This window comes from Simochromis diagramma, unplaced genomic scaffold (genome assembly GCF_900408965.1).
Source record: "Simochromis diagramma unplaced genomic scaffold, fSimDia1.1 OVJJ01000352.1, whole genome shotgun sequence".
NCBI classification, from domain to species: Eukaryota; Metazoa; Chordata; class Actinopteri; order Cichliformes; family Cichlidae; genus Simochromis; species Simochromis diagramma.
Genome location: NW_024386759.1, coordinates 427,508 through 434,269, shown reverse-complemented (window position 1 = coordinate 434,269; position 6,762 = coordinate 427,508). Strand labels below are relative to the sequence as shown.

General features: G+C 38.1%; 1 long non-coding RNA gene across 2 annotated transcripts; it reads right to left on the bottom strand.

Moving 5' to 3' along the window:
- Positions 1–5,172: 5,172 nt before the first annotated feature.
- Positions 5,173–6,250, bottom strand: LOC120731837. Of its 2 annotated transcripts, XR_005695426.1 has the most exons (4): positions 6,209–6,250; positions 5,806–6,037; positions 5,379–5,661; positions 5,173–5,251 (listed from the first exon to the last, which is right to left on the bottom strand). It is a non-coding gene; the product is annotated as an uncharacterized LOC120731837 (long non-coding RNA). The 2 variants fall into 2 exon arrangements; XR_005695425.1 differs by lacking the exon at positions 6,209–6,250 and having other exon boundaries at positions 5,806–6,096.
- Between the last annotated feature and the right edge of the window lie 512 nt (positions 6,251–6,762).

Here is a 6,762-nt window from a genome sequence, read left to right as displayed (position 1 = left end):
TGGACAAGGAAAAGATACAGGTATCACACACATTACAAATACATAGACAAAAATTAATTAGCAGACGTGAGAACAGGGCTCATGATGAGATGGTGAGAAGCCAGGGGTGGACTACTGTCTGCAAAGGCAAGAAGGCTCACCGCTAATAAACCAAACCAAAACTCTTTTCTTATCCTAAATCAAACTCAAAATTTTGAGAGAGGATGTCACTTTTCACATTTTGCAGTTCACCAGAGATTTTTTTTCAAACCTTGGAATGTGAAGAGGATGTATGATTCAATTAGATCATGTGGCTGAATGTGCTGGAGCTCATAATGTCATACCATAACATCTCAAAATATGAAAAAAACGCCCAAAGTGTGTAATGACTTTGCATTATTCCCAGGAGGGAAGTACCTGAGACAGGCCACAAGATGGTGACAGAAGAAAAGGATCGAGTGCAATAAGAAATACCCATGTGATTAATTCATAGCACTGTTTTTGGCTGGTAAAATACAACTTTTTGTCATTCTGTATGGTTTCTCGTTTTGCATTATTGAACAATTGTTTCCTATGAACTACTACGACTACACAAATGAAGACAGAAGCTGAAACGTAAATGCATGCATCTGGCTTCTCCTATTATGAAGGGAATGAATAATAATACTGAGAAAACAGATAGAAACTTAACCTTTATTATGTTACTAAATGCTCGTTTAAAATCACTACCACTATAAATGGTGTTTATTGTCTTCATGTTTTCATAGTTTTCCTATTTAACCAAATTCAACATTAAACATTTGAGAAAAGAGGAAAATAGTGATAACCTTGCATGGTGCAACAACAGCATGGTAAGCACAGTTGAAGGCCTTCTGCTGTTTAGTAAAGTTAACTTTTAAGCCTATGACTAAATGGGTAATTTGAATATGCTAGCGAAAGGGATTTTCCCTGGCCATTCCCAGGAAGAACTACAGTTTTTTTTAAACACATGAGATCTGCCAAGATGATTATCACAGAGGTGAAAGCAAACAGTAGCATAATTCCTAGCTCTGGGGCTTTTTACCCGAATCTCTAAAAATAAGTTTGACTTTGAACATATAGGTTGGGCTCCCTGGTTTTCATGTTGTTTGAAATACGCTTAAAACAATAAAGACAATACATTGATGAGCTTATAATCATATCTACTTCTAACTTTTACATATATTTTTATGGCCTGTTTAACAGAAAGTTAACAGAAATTTAAATAGACCAAACTGAAGTCCTGCCTCTTTGTGACACAGGGCAGCTGCTTCTGCAATGATCTAGTCTGACTATTTAGCTAGATTATGTAAATGAATATATTAACTGTAATTACATACAGTTAATGAGCTGATAATGAACATCAGGGGATATCTGGCACATTTTTTTAAAATAAATGTTGTGGTAACTCTGTGGTAACTAGCTGCTGCCATCAGATTAAATTCTAATTAATTATATTTTCCATCTCAAACCTAGCCCTATTTCCCTATCAGCATACTTTGTATGACTTACTAGTATGTATCTCTTAGTTGTTGTTTTTTAATATTTAGGTATTGTTGCTGTATTGCGTAACAGTCGGCAAAAATGTTACCTGACAGAAGAGAAACAGTCCTGATCAGAAGTTTTAGACCACTTGAAAAATGGCAAAAAATCATATTTTGCATGGTTGGATCTTAACAAGGTCACAAGTAGAGCTTCAACATGCAACAAGAAGAAATGGGAGTGAGACAGAACATTTTTTTGAGCATGTAATTTATTGAAGACAACACTTAAACTGAAACAGGCTGTTTTACAGCTGATCAAACGTTTAGGACCACATTCCTTTAAAAGGCCAAATCTGTGCAAAATTGTATATTCATTGTCATTGCTGTCAGCTATCACACTGTCATGACGTTCTGATTTACCATGGCTGGATGAATGGGTGGCTGGAACGATGTTTACAGTTTTTTCTGATGGCTTACAGTTTTTTTTAATTGGTTTGGTACTATTTTCATAACTAAAGTGTGCATTTTTAAATCTCTCAGTACAAAACTCACATTTGATCACATTTGTAACACCACTAGTCATTCTTTAAAATCTGATGTCATGATTTCATTGTATTTGCACATATTTTCATTCCACTTAATCATTGTTTAAGAACACATGACCATTGTGATATATTTTGAGAACATTTGCTTTAATCACCCAAACAAAACAGTAAGATCTTTTTTCAACTTAGTACTTTTACCAATCATTTCATTCAGGAGCAAATAATACAAGGCAAGCGTTTCAAATTGTCCTTGGTGATGAATGAGTGTAACTGAACTGTAAAACTTTACACAGCAAATATTACACTTATGTTCAGACATAAAAAATATATATATACACACATATATATCTATATATCTATATCTATATATCTATATATCTATATATATGTATGTATACACACACACACGAGAAAGGGAGAGAAAAAAAGTCATTTACCTAAGCAAAATAGATTTTTATTTTTATCACTTTTATACAATTAATCAAGCCGGTCATTAACATTGGGCCATAAGTTTTCATCAACATCACAGTGGATGTCTTCGTTGTTCAGGCACTGTGGGAAAAATCTCCTGGCATGACGAATCCAGGCTTCACATTGCTCAGCAGTTATATCACCACAAGCTTCACACATGGCTTGAAGAAGGGAGACATGCTCATGGGGATGGCGATCATACACCTTCCACCTCCATGTAGAGAAGAATTTCTCAATTGGGTTGAGGAAAGGGGAATATGGTGTGTTTGAAACCATTCCTGAACCAGCTGTGCATGGTGGAAGCTGACATTGTCCCACACAACAACATAGACGATGTCTTCTCCCTGACAGGCCTGCTCCAGTTCATTTAAAAAAAACTATCAGGTGTTGGTAGCCCAATAAGGTCACGTCCTCTGTGTCTAGTTTTTGCCAGATTGAAACCGGCCTCATCAACAAAAATATACTTGTGATTTGAAATTGAATTTTTTTTTTTATTTCAATCAACAACAACAACAACAACAACAGATTATAATTTTACATAAAAGTACTCAAACAGTAACCGAAAAAGGAATAGGCTGAAGCCTTATGGCTTATACTTATCCTATCCCTTACCCCCATAGAAATAATCAAATCCTTAACCAAGAAAATAAATAACATTGATAAATAAGTTGTATAACAGTTTGAAAAGAAATCAATGATAAATCAAGAAATTAAATCAACACAAAAAATGTTTACAAACCAAATTTCTGTAACCTTGTATGATAGTAATTTTTAAAATCTTCCTGAAGAATGACAAAGAAAAACACATCTTCAGTTCAGCATTAAGTCCATTCCATAATTTCACTCCCAAAACTGACACACATCTATACTTAACATTGGCTCTCACTTTAGGCATTTCAAACTTATAAGACCCCCTTAAATCATATTTTCCATCTCTTAGTTGAAACATCCTTAAAATACAAATTGGAACATTCTTTTTCATCACTCGATATATCATTTCTAAAGTTTTAGAATATATAATGTCCATGAATTTTAACATAGATGATCCTACAAAAGACTGGTTGGTGGATCCCTATATCCAACTTTATTTATTATTCTAATAGCTCTTTTTTGCAATTTAAATATTGAATCCAAATATGTTTTGTATGTGTTCCCCCAAATTTCTGCACAGTAGGTCATATAAGGCAAACAAAGGGAAGTATACAATAAATAAAGGCAGTTCTTATTCAAAAAATCTCTTGTTTTATAAAGAATAGAAATAGACTTGGATAATTTCCGTTTCACATGTTCTATGTGGGGCTTCCAACAAAGTTTATCATCAATAATTACTCCTAAAAATTTTGTCTCATATACTCTTTCAATTTCAACATTATTTAAATTCAATTTTGCTTTAATATTACTTTTACTACTTCCAAATAACATAAATTTTGTTTTACTTTCATTCAATGATAGTTTATTAAATACAAACCATCTATTTAACTTCATGAGTTCTGTTTCCACTGTTTTCAATAATTTCTTTATGTCTTTTCTTGAGCAAACTAAGTTTGTATCATCAGCAAACATCACATATTTTAAAGCATCACTGGCTGTACAAATATCATTTATATAAAGTAAAAATAACTTAGGTCCCAAAACAGATCCTTGCGGAACTCCACAAGTTACTTTTCTAAGTTTAGACTTCATGTTATTACAGTTTTTCTCGATTGCTAAAACACATTTCTTGAAACTACGCCTCATATCCTCACAACAGTAAACACAAATCCATAACATCTCACTCAATTTCCCAAACATCCTATTTCCAGGTCAAAATGAAGCTCTACACCCAAAACTATTCACTCCTGCTGAAAAACCAAACTTTGCCCTCAGACATCAAACACAAGCCCTCAAAAACACACACACTACAACAGAGTTTTGCACACTGGTACAATTAATTCAAAACAATAGTTCCAAAAACAAATAGGTTGCTTATGGTTCTCCCCTTCAAAACCCTTGTCACATGAGAAACACAAAAGACGCAACCAATGTATGTACAGTGGCACATTGTCATCCATGTACTATACAGTACAACACACACCAGAAACATTATCCCACCTCAGCATCTTGTCTTTGGTCTGGATCAGGCCAGAGAATCTCATCCACATCACAGGCTATATTGGCCCCAGCCAGGCAGCGGGGGTAAAATCCTCTTGCATGCCTGATCCACCCCTGGCATGCATCTACTGATATGTCTAGGCAGGCCTCTTCCATGGCCTGAAGGAGGTGAACACGGACATAAGGTTCTCGGTCATACACTTTCCACCGCCATGCCGAAAATAACTCCTCTATCGGGTTTAGAAAGGGAGAGTATGCAGGCAGAAAGATATTAGAAAACCTTGGGTTATTGGTAAACCAGTCACGAACCAGAGCAGCACGATGGAAGCTGACGTTATCCCACACAACAACGTGGTGAGGCTGCTCTGGCTGTGCTGGTTCCCTGTAGTCCAGCTGGAACATATGTTGTCTTAAACCATCAAGAAAAGCAAGGAGAAGCATAGTGTTATAGGGTCCTAGTACGGCATGGCGGTGGAGTACCCTTCGTTGGCTGATGGCTGCGCACATAGTGACATTCCCCCCACGCTGACCAGGGACATTTACAATAGCCCGATGGCCAATTATGTTCCTCCCCCTTTTCCTTCTTTTGGTCAGGTTAAAACCTGCCTCATCCACAAAGATTATTTCATGGGGAACAGGCCGTCCTTCAATCTCAAAGATTCTCTGCAAAACACATAACACAGTAGAGTCAATCGGTACCCTGAACCACAGTTCAAGAGTGCTGAAATGGCAGCATAAACTGCCATGCTGTGATGGTACACAATACCTTATACAGTATCAAAACTCATACCTGAACATATTCCACACGTTGGTTTTTCACTCTGTCAGAGTTTCGTTCGAAAGGGACTCGGTATGCCTGTTTCATCCGGAATTGATTCTTTCAGAGGATGCGGTCAATTGTGGAGAGGCTGATGGCATTTATGCCTCGAAAAAGATGATCATCCTCAATCACTCTCCTTTGAATCTCTTGCAGGCGGATTACATTATTTGCAATTACCATGTTTACAAGTTCCCTCTCTTGCTCCTCCGACAAAAGCCTTAACCTGCCTCCACCAGGTGGTCGTCTCTGTGTCCTACAAAAATAGAAGCACTCATTACTGTAACTGTCACACATTCATTTTACAGGAAAATAATGGAAACATACTGAAACTCAAGACACATAAGTTCAGTAACTTAAACGTTACTGTACAAAGCAGTCTTACTGCAAGTACACCTACCTGTTTTCCTCCCTGAAGGTTCTGATGATGGAGGCAACAGTGAAGCGACTCAAATTTGGTTGTACTCGTTGCCCAGCCTCCCTCATAGTCATCCCATGGACAAGGACATGGTCAACTAAAGTGGCTCGAATCTCATCCGAGACTGACTGTCTTCTTGCCCTTGCTCTTCCCCTTCCTTGTCGCCGTCGTTCTCCACCTCCACCTCCTTCACCACGTCCTCCTCCTCCTCCACCTCTCCCTCCTCCTCCACCACCTTCCTGTTGTCCTAGACCACCTCCTCCTCCTCTTCCACCACGTCCTCCTCTTTCACCACGTCCTCCTCTTTCACCATGTCCTCTTCCTCCACCACGTCCTCCTCCTTCACCACGTCCTCCTCCTCCTCCACCTCTCCCTCCTCCTCCACCACCTTCCTGTTGTCCTAGACCACCTCCTCCTCCTCTTCCACCACGTCCTCCTCTTTCACCACGTCCTCCTCTTTCACCATGTCCTCTTTCTCCACCACGTCCTCCTCCTTCACCATGTCCTCTTTCTCCACCACGTCCTCTTCCTTTGCATCTCTTTGGATCCATTGTTTCAAACCTGAATGAGCTGACTTTGGCCCTTTTATCTATCCATCGCAGGTTCTGATTGGTGTGTGCTAAATTTTGACTCCTAGTGTTTCCACCTGGTTAATTGTGTGCTAATTGAGCTCAAGCTATGCTGACTTAAGTTAACATTATTGCATGCTAGTGCTTTCTAAATGACTACATGGTGTAAGCACTGTAAAATGTAGGGATTTGTGTGTAGAGTTTTGCAGTAACAGTTCACCAAATTTGAGTCATGTGTCAAAGCAGGGAATAGTGTTTATAGTTCAGGGACATGGGTGAGCTTTTTGAACAATAGCGTTACGGTTTTGAAATTTTAGTTTAGAGGCCTGGTTATAGTGTTTAAGCAATCGAGAAAAACTGTAATACTCAC